Source organism: Callithrix jacchus, chromosome 5 (genome assembly GCF_049354715.1).
Source record: "Callithrix jacchus isolate 240 chromosome 5, calJac240_pri, whole genome shotgun sequence".
NCBI lineage: Eukaryota > Metazoa > Chordata > Mammalia > Primates > Cebidae > Callithrix > Callithrix jacchus.
The window spans coordinates 152607950-152627638 of NC_133506.1; the positions used below are offsets into that span (position 1 = coordinate 152607950).

At 37.9% G+C, this 19689-nt stretch overlaps 1 protein-coding gene across 14 annotated transcripts in view; it reads right to left on the bottom strand.

Annotated features, from left to right (window-relative positions):
- The window catches only part of STARD13 (StAR related lipid transfer domain containing 13), a 554175-nt gene that overhangs the window by 211172 nt on the left and 323314 nt on the right, over positions 1 to 19689 (bottom strand). The gene's annotated exons all lie outside the window — the stretch shown is intronic.

Consider the following 19689-nt stretch of genomic DNA (forward strand, 5'->3'; position numbering starts at 1 on the left):
AAGCGCAAAGGCTGAGACATTCAAGAGCACATGGTTCAGAGTGGGCAGGCAGCTGCGAGAGGAGAAGAGGCCAGGGGCAGGGCCAAATCCTGTTCTCAACATAGGTGGGAAGCACCTTGGTAGGCAAGAGATGGTTTTCTTGCATGTGGATTATCCTGTAAAGTTCTATGTTAGAGGGGAAAAAATGTAATTCTTTCAATTCCTGAAAAAACACTTAATGCTGTTTCTATAAGAAAAAAATAATAATACTGGGCCGGGCGCGGTGGCTCACGCCTGTAATCCTAGCACTTCGGGAGGCCGAGGTGGGTGGATCACCTGAGGTCAGGAGTTCCAGACCAGCCTGGCCAACATGGTGAAACCCCATCTTTAAAAAAAAAAAAAAAAAGAAAAAAGAAAAAAATAATAACACTACAGGATGTCTCTTATTGAACATGTAGTTCATATCAGAACAAATGGTTGTTTACCTTAGAAAGTTGTGTTTGAAGCATTTCATAAAATATCTGTGTTTTGTTTTACACAATGTATATAAAAGCTGTAATAATATGTAATCAACAAAGATTTTTACGGTTTATCTTAGGGTTTCGTTGCTTTGACTATAAACTACAAGGTTCCATATTTAAACTCATGCATTTATTAAGGAGAGACAAGTCATTGTGCCCTAGGGACAAAACGTTATGTTCCTGTTCCTCTTTTTTTCCTTTTTTTCTTTTCTCTGAATGGCAATCCTGGGTTCTAGATGCCACCTAGCTGGGGAAGATAGTCTTTCAAGTTGAAATTCCTTGTCAGGAGCATTTTGCACCTAAATTCATATCTAGAGAAACTAAGGCATGCCTTTCCTTTTCTCCTGCCTCTTCTGCCCTCACCGCCCCATCCTTTCATTTTGCATGACCCTACATTTCCACATTTGTGTATGACTCAGGAGGCAAGTAAAAGTCAAAAGATGGTATCATTAAAACAAGGAGAAAAATGAGGAATCTGTTCATTCAAAATGTGTTTTGCATGAATACTTCCTAATACATGTTATAATTTTTGCTACATAGACTTGTTCCTTCTAAATGAGTCAGTGTAGATGGTGATATTAATTTATTCGAGTAGGCATGTGGCAACACGGCTTTCCTCTGCAAATCAAAACAAATGCAAACCCTGCTGATTGCGTATGCCAGGACCTGTTGTTGGACTCAGAGACAAATTTGATTTTGGAACATCTTATTCAGATCAAAGGAACAACAAAATTTGTAACAATAAACAAGAATTCCATGAAGCACGATCCATTTGTTGAGCCAGGTTTACCAGAATTCTACTTGAAGTCTTTTCCTAAGTCATAATATTCTTCCTAGGTAACAACAATTCTAAGCCAACTGTGATGAGTTCTAAAACCTTTGGATCCTAGTTAGTAGAACTGAACTTCTGAATCCACGCTCATAATTTGCTTTTAATTTCTTCAGAAAATGGCCAATTTTGCTATTGGATATAAAACACTATAGATTGTTGGGGACATACATAAATAGAAATTGTATAAGCATCCAGTAACAGTAAATATGATTTAAAGTATTGCTGATGGGAATTTAAAAGAATTTATCATGACTGCATTGCAGTAGATATCTGTTTTTAGTAAACAGGGTATTTGGAATGAAGAAGATGTGTTGTCCAAGGGGAAGTTTTATTACAATGTAGCATGAATAAATGCTTGCTTTATTAATCAAAAATTCACAGGAACTCAATAAGCAGCAGCCACCAGTCCTATTGAATATTTCCATTTGTATGTCCTTCAGATATCCTGATTTGGAATCCATTGTCCCAGTTCTTTTTTTTCCAACTTGCTAAGCTTTCATGCCTGAAAGTTTGCATATGATGCTGACCCTTGCCAGAGCATCTTCCCTTCTCTCCATTGTCTGGTGAATTTCTACTTAGATTTCAACATTCTCTTGAGAGTCCTCTTTTCTGGAGAGCGTTCCACAATCTACTTGTTCAAACCCCACCTTCCTCTAATTTGCTCCCACAGAACCCCAAGCTGATGTTTTTCAGCTGCATGTAGCACAATTCTACTCCTTCACCTTATTGTATGAGTAATAAAACTGATGTTGAGAGACTAGAAATGACCAAGATCATAATGATAATAAGTACCAGAGCCAATATTCTAATCCAAGTCTTCTTACTCTGGGGTAATCATTAAACTCTCCTTAGCTGACTGACTTCATGGCTAACTGACCTTTGCTTGAAACCTTTTACCTTTGCCTAGTAAAACAACTCATCATCATCTTTTCCCAAGCATTTACAGATACTCTGTTGCATCCCCTTAAAATACTCTGACCTTCTTTGGGCCAATCTCCATCTTTTCTATAATTTTGTTTTTGATATGATAGGAACTTTCATCCTTTTCCATGGGTCTTCATCACACATGTGGCTGTGGTCACATGCCATCTATACCTACCATCAGTAAGTCAATCCTGCCATTAGTGTGTAAATCTTTAGAGTTATATGTGGCATAGTTAACTGTGACATTAGGAGGAATGCTGGTAAGGTCTAGCACCTGGAGAGAGACTCCTCTCTAAGGAATGAGATAAGAGCAAATCTAATTATGGTAAATCTCAGGCCAAGCCCAAGCTGAGGGATTAAAAACTGAATAGGTACTCAAAGTCTAGCATAGACAGTGGCATCAGAGAAACTCCCTACTGGGCAAAACTCAATGATGGCTAATTCAAGGGCAACAGACAAAGCAGGCAAGAGTCAAGAGTTACTCCTGGGCACCAATAGTGATTTGGAGCAGGACTATAGCCGTGGTAGGAATGTCATGGGCAATGGAGAAATGCTTAGATGTGTTACCAAGATAAGGACTTTGGCATAAGGGATTATAGCAGAAGGCCAGTTATCTGAATCAATACATGGAATAAACGCTGAAATAATTGCAACCGAGATTAAATACCACATGCTAGGCTCTTTGCTAAGTATTCCTATGCATATAGCAGATATTTCAAAAATATTTGATAAGTGAATGAAAACAATGCCTCATTTAATTCTTATAACAACCAATAATACAACAGAGCACCTAATGAGATCAGTGTTGTTAACCCTGTGCTACAGACAAAGAGAAGACCAGACAATTCAGTGGTAGAGCCAGTATTCAAACTCACGTCTGTCAGAACACCGAAGCTGGTTTCCTTCCCCAGTACTAGCTTGCACTGGTGCTTTATTTCACCTGTTTAATACCCAGTAATCAAGTTCTTAAGACTGGAAGTGATGTATTTTATAACCCTGGACTTGGTAATATAATCTATGGAGAGTACATGTGGTGGAGTAAGAATTATTTAGGTTATCGAATGAGACAAAGCCAAAACAAATGACACACAAACACTTTGTTTTAAGTTTAGAAGAGTGCACTATTTCATTGGAAGTTATAACATACATAAGATCTGGATGACGTGTGTTCTCTGTAACATCCTTGAAGAGAAATAACAGTAAACACTTTCCAAATATTTTGTCAACGAATAGACAAATGCTCATCTTCACTGATGTAAACTAACATGAGCTTACTCTCATTAAAAACCAGTTCCCCTCAGATATCTGTCTCTGTAGCGCAAATGTGAAGTAAAAACTATAGAAATTTGATTTAGCACATGAAAGCTCCTGGCAAAATTTCATTTTTCCACTTCATAGAATTCATCAAATCCTTCCACAGAAGAGAGAAAGATTCGTAGGAACATTCAGTATGCTCTGATCTGAGCATCTGGTCAAACTTCTTCAGCAGAGGTTGGGATTCAAGATTAAAGAGCACAGCTGTGAATTCATGTGCATATACAAGACCTCACATTTTTGTGCATATATAGAAACTTTCTTTAGGTACATTTGAATAGCTGCCTCCAGAGAAGGGTCTTAAGACCCTTAACTGGCAGAGTTGGCTCCATTGACAGAAATGCTCAATAGAAACTCTTTGTGATGCCTTCTTCATTGAGTGAACTAAGGTTTACAGACGTCAGGTTTAATGTACCTTAAGACAGAAGATTCCAGACTTCAGGATTTTATATATGGGAATAATTTCACAAGAAAGTTTAAGTATAACTCTGGAGTTTAAATACCTTTTAATTTTGCTAGGTCAAAGCATTCAACATCACCACCATCATTTCATTAAAACAAATGACATTTTAAACATCAAAAAGTAAAAGGTCAAAATCTCATAGTAAAAAAAATGTCAGTTGAAAACCCTACACAACATTTTTTTCCTATGTAATCATGAGTTTTATCTGACTGCTATCCTGGAACCAGCTTTTTGGGAGCAGTGGTTGATGCTCCCAAAATGTAAATTTGCCTTTAAAGTGCACGCAGGGGTTACTGCGTTGTCGTGCATTCTACTTACCCTGTGGTTCTTCTAGCTCGTAAGTGTGGCTGCTTTAAAACTCAGATCTATGGAAGGATTGAACCCTGATAATAAAATGGAAATTACTGTCATGATGTACAACTTATCTTTTAAAGATTATATAAAGGTCACATTTACTTTGGCATGGTTTATAAGGGGCTTCACATTCGACCTTCTGCCTTCCTCTCCAACCTCATCTTCTCCAATTCCCTTCAGGTAGCCTTCTGATGCACCTGCTCTCTCTCACATGTGGCTTCCCCTATCAGAAATATGACTGCATCTCTTCTTGACCAAGAAAGCCTCCATTCAGCCTTCAAAACACAGAAGTTACTCCTCCTATTTTGTGAAGTGTTCCCAGTCATCTGGTTACAAAGCCTATGGATTTGTCTATAATAAGCAATGTAGAAATAAGCAATCTTGGTTCTGATTAGTAGATAAAATGAGTAATATAAGATTTCTACTTTGTAGTGTGACTATCAAGTGGGGTTATTCATTATCTATAATTTTCATGGCAAGGTTATGTGATTGGTATTATAATCTCTATTTTACAAATGTGGGAAAATAAAGCCCGGAGACTCAGGAAGTGACTTGCCTATGGTCACACAAGTAGGTGATGTGGCTGGGAGCTGAACTCAAAGCTTGTGCTCTTTCCAAGCTATTGTTTTACCTCTGAATTAGGTCTCCAATGATATGTTTTAATGATATTTACTGAGCACGTACTACAGCATCTCGCTAGGACTTATTCACTGCATTCATTTCTTCCTCTCCCCATCTATCCTGAACCCCCTCCATCAGGCTTTTGTCCCTACCACTGCCATGCAACCACATTAATCAAGGATGTCAGTGACATGTGTCTTGACAAACTCATGATAATTACTTGTCTCTTTTCTTTCTTGACCTCTAAGAAGGTTTTGACACTTGTGATCAGTCTCTCCTTCCTGAAATTTTGTCTTCAGTTGTCTTCTGGGACATCATGCTTTCATGATATTCCTGCCACCTCAGTCTCCATTGAGACATTCTTCCCTTGCTGACCTCTGAGGTGGTAGTGCCTCAGGGCTCATTCCTTGTCCTCCTCTCTTCTCTGTATACACTCATTTACTAGGTGATCACATCCATTTCTGACTTTAAACATACTAGGCTTGAAATGAAGGGAAAATTGCTAAGGGCAGCCAGAGAGAAAGGTTGAGTTACCCACAAAGGTCAGGAAGCCCATCAGATTCACAGCAGATCTCTCAGCAGAAACCTTATAAGCCAGAAGAGACCGGGGCCAATATTCAACATCCTTAAAGAAAAGAACTTTCAACCCAGAATTTCACATCCAGCCAAACTAAGCTTCATAAGTGAAGGAGAAATAAAATTCTCTGCTGACAAGCAGTTGCTGAGAGATTTCATCACCACCAGGCTTGCCTTACAAGAGGTCCTGAAGGAATCACTAAACATGGAAAAGAACAACCAGTACCAACCACTACAATAACATACCATATGATAAAGACCATAGACACAATGAAGAAACTGCATCAACTAATGGACAAAACAACTAGCTAGAATCACAATGGCAGGATCAAATTCACACATAACAATATTAAACTTAATTGTAAATGGGCTAAATGTCACAATCAAAAGACACAGACTGGCAAACGGAATAAGAGTCAAGACTCATTAGTGTGTTGTACTCAGGAGACCCATCTCACATGCAAAGACACACATGGGCTCAAAATAAAGGGATGGAGGAAGATTTACCAAACAAATGAAGAGCAAAAAAAAGCAGGGGTTGCAATTCTAGTCTCTGACAAAACAGACTTTAAACCAACAAAGAAATATCAATATTAATCCTAAATATAAATGGATTAAATGCCCCAATCAAAGACACAGAAAGGAAAATTGAATAAAAAGTCAAAACCCATCGGTTTGCTGTATCCAGATCCATCTCATAAGCAAGGACATACAAAGACCCAAAACAAAGCGTTGGTGGAAGACTTACCAATCAAATGGAGAGGGAAAAAAAAAAAACAGGAGTTGTAACTTTTGTCTCTGAATAAAATAGACTTTAATAGTAACAAAGACTGAAAGAAACAAAGAAGGACATAACATAATGGTAAAAGGATCAATGCAACAACAGGAGTCAATGATCATAAATATATATGCACCCAATATAGGAACATCCGGATACATAAGACAAGTTCTTAATGACTTATAAAGAGACTTGGACTCCCACACAATAATAGTGGGAGACTTTGACACCACATTGTTAATATTCAACGGATTAATGAGATAGAAAATTGACAGGGACATCTATGATTTGAACTCAGACCTGGAACAAGTAAACTCAGTGAATATTTACAGAATTCTTCACCCCAGATCCACAGAACATACATTTTTTCTCAGTATCACATTACACCTATTTTGAAAGTGACCACATAATTGGAAGTAAATCACTCTTCAGCACTTGCATAGCATTTCACAGAGTTAAATGAAATATTGATTGGCTGTTTGTTTGTTATTTTCTTCCCTTATTCCTTCCTGTCTCCACTGTTAAGCACAATTATCAGCATAAAATAGGTTTTTAATACCTATTTTTAGATTGCATTCCAGCGTGGGCAATAGAGCAAGACTCCTGTTCTCTCTGCCCCTTTCTCTTTATCTTTCTTTCTTTCAAAAAATAAATAAATAAATAAACCAACAAAGATCAAAAGAGACAAAGAAGGGCATTACATAATGGTAGAGGGATCAATGCAACAAGAAGAACTGTTCTAAATATATATGTACCCAATACAGAAGCACCCAGATACATAAAGCAAGTTCTTACAAACCTACAAAGAGACTTAGACTCTCATAAAATAATAGTGTGAGACTTTAACACTCTAGTGTCAATATTAGACAGACCAACAAGACAGAAAATTAACAAGGATATCCAGGACTTGAACTCAGATCAATGCAACAAGAAGAACTGTTCTAAATATATATGTACCCAATACAGAAGCACCCAGATACATAAAGCAAGTTCTTACAAACCTACAAAGAGACTTAGACTCTCATAAAATAATAGTGTGAGACTTTAACACTCTAGTGTCAATATTAGACAGACCAACAAGACAGAAAATTAACAAGGATATCCAGGACTTGAACTCAGATCAATGCAACAAGAAGAACTGTTCTAAATATATATGTACCCAATACAGAAGCACCCAGATACATAAAGCAAGTTCTTACAAACCTACAAAGAGACTTAGACTCTCATAAAATAATAGTGTGAGACTTTAACACTCTAGTGTCAATATTAGACAGACCAACAAGACAGAAAATTAACAAGGATATCCAGGACTTGAACTCAGATCAATGCAACAAGAAGAACTGTTCTAAATATATATGTACCCAATACAGAAGCACCCAGATACATAAAGCAAGTTCTTACAAACCTACAAAGAGACTTAGACTCTCATAAAATAATAGTGTGAGACTTTAACACTCTAGTGTCAATATTAGACAGACCAACAAGACAGAAAATTAACAAGGATATCCAGGACTTGAACTCAGATCTGGACCAAGCAGACCTAACAGACATCTACAAAATTCTCCACTCCAAATCCACAGAATATATGTTCTTCTCAGCACCACCTCACACTTACTCTAAAATTGATCACATAATTAGAAGTAAATCACTCCTTGGCAATTAAAAAAGAACAGAAATCATAACAACCAGTCTCTCAGACCACAGTGTAATCAAATTAGATCTCAGGATTAAGAAACTCACTCAAAACTGTACAAACTACATGGAAACTGAACAACCTGCTCCTGAATGACTACTGGATAAACAATAAAATGAAGGCAGAAATAAAGATGTTCTTCGAAACCAATGAAAACAGACACGACATACCAAAATCTCTGGGACACATTGAAAGCAGTGTCTAGAGAAAAATTTATAGTACTAAATGCCCACAGGAGAAGCGAGGAAAGATCTAAAATTGACACCTTATCATCACAATTAAAAGAACTAGAGGAGCAAGATCAAACTATTTCAAAAGCTAGAAGACAAGAAATAACTAAGAGCAGAGCAGAATTCAAGGAGACAGAGACACAATAAACCCTTCAAAAAATCAACAAATCCAGGAGCTGGTTTTTTGAAAAGATCAACAAAATAGATAGACTGTTAGCCAGACTAATAAAACAAAAAAGAGAGAAGAATTGAATAGATGCAATAAAAAATGATAAAGGGGATATCATAGAAATATAAACTACCATCAGAGATTACTACAAATACCTCTATGCACATAAGCCAGTAAATCTAGAAGAAATTGATACATTCCTGGAAACTTACACCCTTCCAAGACTAAACCAGGAAGAAGTTGAATCCCTGAATAGACCAATAACAAGGTCTGAAGTTGAGGCAGCAATTAATAGTGCGCCAACCAAAAAAAGTCCAGGTCCAGGTGGGTTCACAGCCAAATTCTACCAAACATACAAAGAGGAGCTGGTACCATTCTTTCTGAAACGATTCCAAACAATACAAGAAGGGAGATTCCTCCCTAACTCATTTTATGGGACCAACATCATCCTGATATCAAAACCTGACAGAGACACAGCTAAAAAAGAAAATTTCAGGCCAATGTTCATGACGAACATTGATGCAAAAATCTTCAATAAAATACTGGCAAACCAGATCCAATAGCACATCAAAAAGCTTATCCATCACAATCAAGTCAACTTAATCCTGGGGATGCAAGACTGGTTCAACATACACACATCTATAAATGTAATCCATCACATAAACAGAATCAAAGACAAAAATCACACAATTATCTCAATAGATGCAGAGAAGACCTTCAGCAAAATTCAACAGCCCTTTATGCTGAAAACTCTCAATAAACTAGATATCTATGGAATGTTATCTCAAAATAATAAAAGCTATTTATGACAAACCCACAGCCAATATCATACTGAATGGGCAAAAACTGGAAGCATTCCCTTTGAAAACTGGCACTAGACAAGGATGCCCTCTCTCACCATTCCTATTCAACATAGTATAGGAAGTTCTAGCCAGAGCAATCAGACAAGAAAACGAAATAAAGGGTATTCAATTAGGAAAAAAGGAAAGTCAACTTGTCTCTATTTACAGACGACAAGATTGTATATTTAGAAGACCCCATTCTCTCAGCCCAAAATCTCCTTAAGATGATAAACAACTTCAGCAAAGTCTCAGGATACAAAATCAATGTGCAAAAATCACAAGCATTTCTATATACCAATAACAGACAAACAGAGAGCCAAATCATGAGCAAACTGCCATTCACAATTGCTACAAAGAGAATAAAATACCTAGGAATACAACTAACGAGATGTGAAGGACCTCTTCAAGGGGAACTACAAACCACTGCTCAAGGAAATAAGAGAGGACACAGATGGAAAAAGATTTCATGCTCATGGTTAGGAAGAATCAATATAGTGAAAATGGCCATACTGTCCAAAGCAATTTACAGATTCAATGCCATCCCCTTCAAGCTACCATTGACCTTCTTCACAGAACTGGAAAAAACCACCTTAAACTTCATATGGAAACAAAAAAGAGCCCACATAGCCAAGACAATCCTAAGCAAAAAAAAAAAAAAAAAACAAAAAACAACAAAGCAGGAGGCACCATGACTTCAAACTATATTACAAGGCTACAGTAATCAAAACAGCATGATACTGGTACCAAAATAGAGACATAGACCAATGGAACACAACATAGGCCTTGGAAGTAATGCCACAAAACTACAACTGTCTGATCTTTGACAAACCTGACAAGAACAAGCAATGGGGAAAGGATTCCCTGTTTAATAAATGGTGTTGGGAAAACTGGCTAGCCATGTGCAGGAAGCTGAAACTTGATGCCTTCCTTACACCTTATACAAAAATTTACTCCAGATGGATTAAAGATTTAAACATAATAACTAAAACCATAAAAGCCCCAGAAGAAAACATAGGCAATACCATTCAGGACATAGGCATAGGCAAGGACCTCATGACTAAAACACCAAAAGCATTGGCAACAAAAGCCAAAATAGACAAATGGAATCCAATTAAACTTAAGGACTTCTGCACAGCAAAAGAAACAATCATTAGAGTGAACTAGCAACCAACAGATTGGGAAAATATTTTTGTAATCTACCCATCTCACAAAGGCCTAATATTCAGGATCTACAAAGAACTTAAACAAATTCACAAGAAAAAAATAACCCCATCAAAAAGTGGGCAAAGGATATGAACAGACACTTTTCAAAAGAAGACATCTATGCAGCCAACAAACATATGAAAAATGCTTATCATCACTGGTTATTAGAGAAATGCAAATCAAAACCATATTGAGATACTATCTCACATCAGTTAGAATGGAAATCATTAAAAAATCTGGAGACAACAGATGCTGGAGAAGATATGGAGAAATAGGAATGCTTTTATACTGTTGGTGGAAGTGCAAATTAGTTTTTTACTTGTGAAAGACAGTGTGGCAATTCCTCAAGGATCCAGAAATAGAAATTCCATTTGACCCAGCAATCCCATTACTGGGTATATACCCAAAGGATTACAAATTGTTCTATTATAAAGACACATGCACACATATGTTCATTGTGGCACTGTTTACATTAGCAAAGACTTGGAACCAACCCAAATGCCCATCAATAATAGACTGGATAAAGAAAATGTGGCACATATACTCCATGGAATACTATGTAGCCATAAAAAAGGATGAGTTCATGTCCTTTGCAGGGACATGGATGAAGCTGGAAACATCGTTTTCAGCAAACTGACACAAGAACAGAAAACCAAACACTGCATGTTCTCACTCATAAGTGGGTGTTGAACAATAAAAACACATGGACACAGGGAGGGGAACATCACGCACCGGGGCCTATTGGTGGGGTGGAGGGGCTTGGGGAGTCATAGCAGGAAGTGGAGGGATAGGGGAGGGATAACATTAGGAGAAATACCTAATGTAGGTGATGGGGGGATGGATGCAGCAAATCACCATGGCATGTGTATATCTATGTAACAATCCTGAATGATCTGCACATGTAGCCCAGAACTTAAAGTATAAAATAATAATAAAATAAAAATCCCTTCTTTCATCTGAACTCCAGATTTGTATTTTGGTGGCCTGTGATCACCACCTGAATCTCTAATATGTCCCAAAGATAACTCTGTGCCCATTCAACCCAACATGCTCTTCCCCAGGCTTCTCCAACTAACTGAACAGCATCTTCGTTCATGCAGATTTTTAAAAAATCTTGAAGAGTCATCCAACAACAAAGCATCCTACAGCCAACACCTGATGGTCTTCCCTTCAAATGTGCTCCAATCAGACCACGTCTCACTACTTCCTGTTTCAAGCACTATTCTCTCACCTATTGGCTACTACAACAGCCCTCCCTTTACTGTCAATTCTCCACATTCCCTTTGTCTGGAACACTCATCTCCCTATCTAAGGGGCTAATTACCTCCTTTCTTCTAGATCTCTTCTCAAAATCACCATCCTTGAGAAGTTGTCCTCAGTATCTTATCTATAAGAACCCCATACTCACTCCCCATTTTGTAAAATCTGCTTGATTTTTCTTCTCGTATATTTATCTCTACTTGATACTATGTTACATATTTATTAATTTATTTGCTTATTATCTGTGTCCCCAGTACAAAGTAAGCTCTATGAAAGCTGGGATTTTGTCTATTTAATTTATTTTAGCATTTGATAAGCCCTCAATAATTGTTCCAGAATGAATGAATGGATGGATGGATAGATAGATAAATGAATGAATAAATCTGAGTAATTTTGTTAAACAGTTTTATACATTATCTTATTCAATCCTCACAACAAACCAATTCTTATGTAAAGAACTAACTTGGTCAAGGTCACATGACTAGGAAGTAATAAAGTCAAGATTTGGATCTGTGTTGGTCAGACTCAAAAGACTTTCTACCACACTGGTGTCAATTAGAGGTTTACCATTGCACCTAATATCCAGTCTGTTGTGAGATAATATGATCTAGTCCTCTGCCTTCAGCAAAATATTTTACACCTTAAACTATACGACCAAAAACTAGTATCATCCTCAGTTTATAGATGAAACAACAGAGACATTGTTATGATCCACTCAGTTTTAAAAGCAATACAACAAACTTACAATTGACTCACTCATTCTGAGTGATAGAGAATAGGTATTTATTTTAATATAACAACAAATGTGTCAACAGGATACCAAGAAAATTCAGTGTAGAAAGAATAGTATTTTCAACAAATGGCGTTGGGGCAATTTGATATCCACAGGCAAAAGAATGAAATTGAACCCCTACTTCATACCATATACACAAATTAACTCAAAATGAATCAAAGACCTAAGTGTAAGAGTTAAATTTATAAAACTCTTAGAAGAAAACATGAGTATAGACATTCATGACCTCAGATCAGATGTCATTTTTTTAGAAATGACATCTAAAGCAATAAGCAATCAAAGAAAAAATAGATTAATTGGAATTTATTAAAATAGAAAACTTGAACTTTAAAGAACACTATCAAGAAACTGAAGAGACAACCCACAGAATGGGAAAAAATAATACTTGCAAATCATGTATCTATCTGATAAGAGTCTAGTATCCAGAAATAAAAAGAACTTTTACAAATCAATGATAAAAAGACAAAACAAATTAAGAATGATCAGCAGATTTGAATATATATCTTCCCAAAGAAGATATACACATGCAAGTGAAAAGATGCTCAATATCATTAGTCATTAAGGATATGCGAGTCAAAACCATGATGAGACACCATTTCACAACCACTCGGATAATTATAATACAAAGGTTGGAAAGTAACAATCGCTGATTCGGAGTAAAGAAATCTGAAACCTGTTGCTGGCAGGAATGTAAAATGGAGCAACCACTTTGGAAAACAATTTGCAGTTCCTCAGGAAGTTAGGCACAGAGTTACCAATGACCAAGCAGTTCCACTCATAGATCTATACCCAAGAAAATTAAAAACATATGTTTACAGAAAAATCGTATGTAATGCTCACAGCAGCATTATTCATCCTAGCTAAAATGCAGAGGCAACCCAAACCCACTAAAATGTGTCCATCTACTGATAAACAGATAAATAAAATGTAGCATATTCACACAATGGAATATTATTCAGTAATAAAAAGGACTGAAGTACTGATGCATGTTACAATATGGATGGACCTTGAAAATGTTACGCGAAGTGAAAGAAGCTGGACCCAAAGGGCACCTATTTTATGATTCTATGTATATGAAATGTGCAGAAGAGATGAATTAATAGAGACAGAAAGTTGCCAAGGGCTGGAGGGAGGGGAAACAGTGTAATTGCTAATAGGTATGGGTTGGGTTTTTTTGGACGATAAAAATGTTCTGGAATTAGAGATGATGGTTGCACAAATTTGTGAATATACCAAAAACCACTGAAGTGTGAATTTTATAAAGGTGAATTCTATGTGAATTATATCTAAAAATTGTTTAAAAATAAATGTGATTTTAACAATTAGTTAAATTATCTGCTGTAAAGCTAGAGGAGTTACACAGTGGAACGGGACAAGCACTGGATCAGGAGACCTGGGGACCTGCCCACGATCTCTGTCTTGGTGTGGGTCAGTAATTTTTCTTGTCCAGTCCTTAGTGAGGACTTGCAAAATAGGGGGCTGGACTTACAGATAATCTCTAAGGCACCTGTGGTTTCATAGCTCAATATTTACAAGCCTGTACAAACTTCATACTTGGACAAAACCCTAAAAGGAGCAAGATGCATACTTGTGTACTCCTTGCTGTATTTCGGATATAGAGGAGGCTCTATAGCATGATAAGGAACCATACCATCCAAGTTCAAAGCCCTGCTTGGCTGCTTGCTAAATGCCTGCTCTTAGACAAGTTATTTCACCTCACTCCACCTCACCTTCCTCCTCTGTGAAATTGGATGATAGGATTGCCTACTATTGTAAATGTTAAGCGAGTTTGTGTATTGCAAGCTCTAATTATAGACTACTCTCATAAAGGATGGAAACAAAGCAAAGGGGGTCACAGCCTTTGGCTATTGCTAGAATGAGAGAAAAACTGTTGAATGTCTAGATCGCAGATGCAGATGCATGTGTTCTGTCACTTTTGCAAATGTTATTTCTCCTGATCCTTACAGAAAGTCTAAAGAGAGCTATTTTACCCTAGAAAACAGAGGTGGAACTATTGAGTGACGAGCTAGGAGCCGAGGGCTGTCCAGCTCAAACTCTAGGGTTCTTTTTCTTCTTCCCAAAGACCACACTCTAGGATTCCAGGGGACTGTGCTGACATCAAGGCATTGCAGGGTTTGTAGGAGTAGTAGGTAGAGGGATTAGCTAACTAGCATGAGAAAATGGCAGGGAAATTTGATGGACGAGCAGTGTCATATGCAGTATGTGGAGGAATTAGCTAACTAGCTGCCTAGAATGGAAAATGGCATTTGAAATTCTTCTGAAGATGACCCCAGTGTTTTCAGTCCTCCACTCCAGTGTATTCCAATGAATTTTTCAGAACCTGGAATTTTTCTAACTATACTAAAATTGTATACATTATGTATGTTTCTCTGAATCACATTTCTACCCACAGATATGTTTTGAATGAATAAAAAAAGATTGGCCAGGTATGGTGTCTTGCATTGGTACTCCCAGCTACACTGGAGGCTGAGCAGGGAGGACTGCTTGGGGTCAGGAGTCTGAGACTAGCCCGGGCAACACAGGGAGACCCCATCTCTGGAAAACAACAACAACAAAATCAACTTACCATAGATACCATTCTAAGTGAAAAACTGTACTGACATATTTTCTGTAGAAGTTGCAACACTCTCCATCTTTTATGCAAGTAAACACAAGCTCATTCTTTCACTATGAACATATCATTGAAGGTTACCCATGAGTTCTGGATGTATGTAAATAATTTCTAGATTTCAGAGACTTTTAAAAGTCACACAGTCATCTTTATGGAGGTCATTCAATATTGTATGTTTAAAACACCAGTGACTGTATTTTATTTGCTAGAAATAACATTACTATTGCTTGAGACTGACTATTTCTGAGACAGATTCATCGCCCCCCTTTGTTCTTTTGTAGACAACATTCCCTCCACCAAATAACCCCGATTTCTATAATTTCTACTAATTAATAATAATAAATAGGCCAGGAGCAGCGACTCACTTGAGGTAACTCCAGTACTTTAGGAGGCCGAGGCCGGCGAATCACCTGAGGTCAGGAATTTGAGACCTGCCTAGACAACATGGTGAAACCCCATCTCTACTAAAAATACAAAAATTAGCTAGACATGCTGGTGGGTGCCTGTAATCCCAGCTACTCAAGAGGCTGAGGCACAAGAATTGCATGAACCTGGGAGGCGGAGGTTGCAGTGAGCTGAGATCATGCCACTGCACTCCAGCCTGGGCAACAGAGAGAGACTGTCTCAGAAAAAAAAAGATAATAAATAATAAAAGCTGACACTTTAAGCATGGACTGTGCCATCACTGTTCTCTTACACAAATTATTTAATACTAATTCAAAAATGATTATTAGCTCCATTTTATAGATGAGAAAACTGAGGTTGAGTGGAGACAGTGAGGTTGGGGTGGCCTAAAGCCATACAGCTAGGAGGTGGCAGCATCAAAGAACTGGGCGATCCTGCTCTCTGGATCTCATTACGGAACACCAGTCTGCACTGCTTATTCTTCTCTCCAGGCAAGCCCAAATTCACCTCTTCTGAGAAGAGTTCTATAAGTGATTCTCGCTAATAGGGGTTTGTTTCCTTCTCTGTTCTCCAGAACTTACACACTCGGTTTGCACAGCATTCATCTGCAATTTTTGGAAATTTTTGTTAGTTTTTCAGTGTCATCCAGATTGCATACTTTATGCATCAGGTTAAACTTCTATTTAATACAAAGAAAAGTCTGTATCCTCTAATTTTTTCAAAATTCTGCTAGGACTTGTGAGTGAAAGAACTTTCTGAATAAAGCAGGTGTTCAGCAGATACTATCAATTCACCGCTCATTAATCACAGTGTTGAGATTCGCATATATACAATTGCTAACAAGTATTATAGCTCATTTCCAAATCGACTTCCTTTACCAATGTTACATACTGAAACTACTCACCCTTGTATCTAACAACTTCACTTATATAACTTTTCAACTCTGAGGATGACAATCAACAAGAACGGCTGAGATTTCCAGCCATGTACACGACGTACAAATAAACAGCCCAGTCTAGTAACACGAGTGTTCCAAACAACGCGACCAGTAAACCTTGTCCTACAGGCCCAGGAGCCCTGTTTTCACTGTTGTCTGTACCGTTCTCCACACAGTTTAGCTGAGAAGTTAAATCCAGCATAAGCACATTAAAGAATGTATCTGATATTTTCATTTCCTAACAAATGAACCAGAAATTATATTTTGCAAGTAGGAAAGGCATATTTTCTCCAAATGAAACTTAAAATCTTACATCTGCTTACAAAAATGTTGAACATCTGAACATATGAACAAATGCTAGAGTTGCAGGAGTGACCTAACAGCTGTTGCACGCGCAGACGTGACGTAAAAAGCTGCAGACGCATTATTCAGCTATTCAGAAATAGGATCTGGAAAGCCTTCTATTTTGGTAATCAGCAAAAATTTATTTTTCTCCCGATAGACCAAGCCTTCCAGAAGTCAAAAAGGAGACACTGCTAGGTTTAAAAATCTAGATCGATACTCGCTACCATCATGCAATCCAGTTCACCTTTCTACTCATTTGAACAAATATTCCAGGTTTTGAAAAATATACAACCTAAAAGACATCTGTGTGGATGTTACACTAATTAAAATTGGCAGAGCATCATGAACAAGCAGTAGTATAATTTTCTTAAGAGAAATTTTTTAAAACTTTCCTTTCATTTTTATAGATCTGTAGACATGGAGATAGAGACACAAGTGAGAATTGTCACAGAATAAGAGAAGAAATTTGAAGTCTCAATATTTTTTCCTCCCTCCAGAAAATGAGTAGTACCAACCAGAGCCACCATGTGGGCAGCACAGGACGTAACGTGACAAGGCCGCCAGCAGGGTTGCGCCACGCTGTATTAACAGTGCCTGCCAGCCTGGCTCCCACTAATTCTCTGAGCTCCGGCCATATGGGCTGCCTCCAATCCCTGCTCTTGCTGGCCCAAGTGCTTGTCTGATTCTGAGCCTTTGCATATTCTGTTCCTACTGCCTTATACGCCCTTCCTAACCCTTTCTCCCACAGAATTTACACCATCCTCCAGAACTCAGCTCAAATGCTCTTCCACAAGGGAGCATTCTCTGGCCTACAGCTGCTGTGAGTCTCCCTGCTATACTCTGATTGCACCCTTCTCACACCCACTCAGCCCTTCCCACAACTGTAATTAAATAATTATATGGGCAATCTGTTGCATAAGTGCGATCTACCCCCTAGACGGCAGGCAAGTTTTATGGGAGCTGTTTTGCAGCTGAATTCCCAGCACCCAGCAAAGAGACACTTTGGACCAGAGACAGTCAATGTAATGATACATATTTGGTACTTACGGTCTCATTTTACTACCTCACACAAAGCGGTATCTCTGATCTTCTGCTTTCCCACTTTAAACTTGATTCTCTGGCCTTCAATTACCTTAATGCCAGAAGAAAATGGATTCTGGCAAAAAATATAGCCAGGAATTTGCATCATGCTCTTAAAAGACCCCTGGCCTCCGCGAAATGGCTCCGGTAAGAAACGCCATCTTGCTCCTGGGGCCAGTCTAATTTCTATTCTGGTGTTACTCCCTTTGGTCTGGTTTCACAGTCTCTACCGAGGGAAACAAAAAACAAAAGACAGCACCAGGATCTTGCATTCCTCTTGGGGATTTCATAAGGCTATTTCCACAGCTGATGATCACTCTGACTTTGGGCAGGGGGAGGTTAAGAGAAAAAGTGCAATATTCTGCAACAGCTGAAATAATTTTCTGCCAAAGCCTGGTTTTAAATTCAAAGTATGTTTTCTCTGCATGTAGAAGGCAGTAAAAAGGTCTAAAGTTATAATGTGACGCATGAATTTAGCACTCTAACACGCAAAACCAGAACAGATATTTTTATACACTGCTCATAATAATAATTACTATTGACTCTAAAGTAAGCAAATCCATATTTGTTTTCGCGTTAAGTGTGTTACTTGAGCACATTCAAAAACATTTGCTAACGGGTGTGAACGGTGCAGACTCATCCAAATCCATCTGTCTGAATCTATTAACTGGCATTTCCCCAGCTGGGGCATTCCTCAAGTCCTACATAACAAAAGCTCCTTATGCCAGGAGTGAGGGCTCATGCTGAACTTAGAAACCGGATTTATTTTATCCAGAATTAAAAGTTCCAAATGGATTTTGAAAATGTGTATCTTTACGACCCAACTCTATCAAACACAAAACCAACAGCTGATGTCAAATTAGAATTTGAGCTTTAAAGTCAAGGTAGCTATGACTGTTCTCTATTTAAAAAAAAAAACACTTTGAAAACATTCATGGAAATGATTCAGGGTAAGAGGTGTTCAGTGTTTCACGTCTTTTATATCCCCCATGGACTTCACTGCTTTCTATTTTTCACTCAATGTTAATGAAGAGATGTTATCTTCAACTTTTAGAATTTGTATGTTATTGAAGGACTAGAATATTTGGATTACCTCAAATCAAGAAAACTCTACTTTAATCATCTATAAAAAGACTACATGTGTCTTCTGAGTTCGTGGCAGGCCGTAACACATCCTGCAGATTGACTGTGATATGTTGGTCTTCTACCTCCTCAAGTTTATCCCTACAATCTTTCTTTCTGAAAATGGGTCCTGCTCCTCCAGACTATACCGGAAATGTCATTTCTATTGCCCTGTGTTTACAAACCCTGGAATCTCTATTTTACTGCCATTCATCTTTTCTCTTTCATGTATATCAAAAGTATATATGCTATATTGTGCGTGTGTGCATATATACATATCATTTGAAGAAGGAAACTGAAAAGCTTCAGAACCTAAACATCAAAGAGTTTGTCACAGTTTGCCTATCACAGGCAGCTTGTCATTTTGCGCCCCCCAAGCCTCGTTGACACAACGGTGTTTTCAGGGTAGCCAACACTACTTCCTACCACTACTCAGCATCAGCTGAGTAGGTGAAGGGTCAGTTTAACCCTTCTGCAGCCTTCATGAAACCCTCAAATGGCTGGTATATGAGGACTCATTAGCTCCAAAAGGAAACAGGATGAGAGCCTTTCTCAGATACTCTGCTTCCTGTTACCAACAGTGCTGCTCACTGAGACCTGATTATTCTGTACAGAG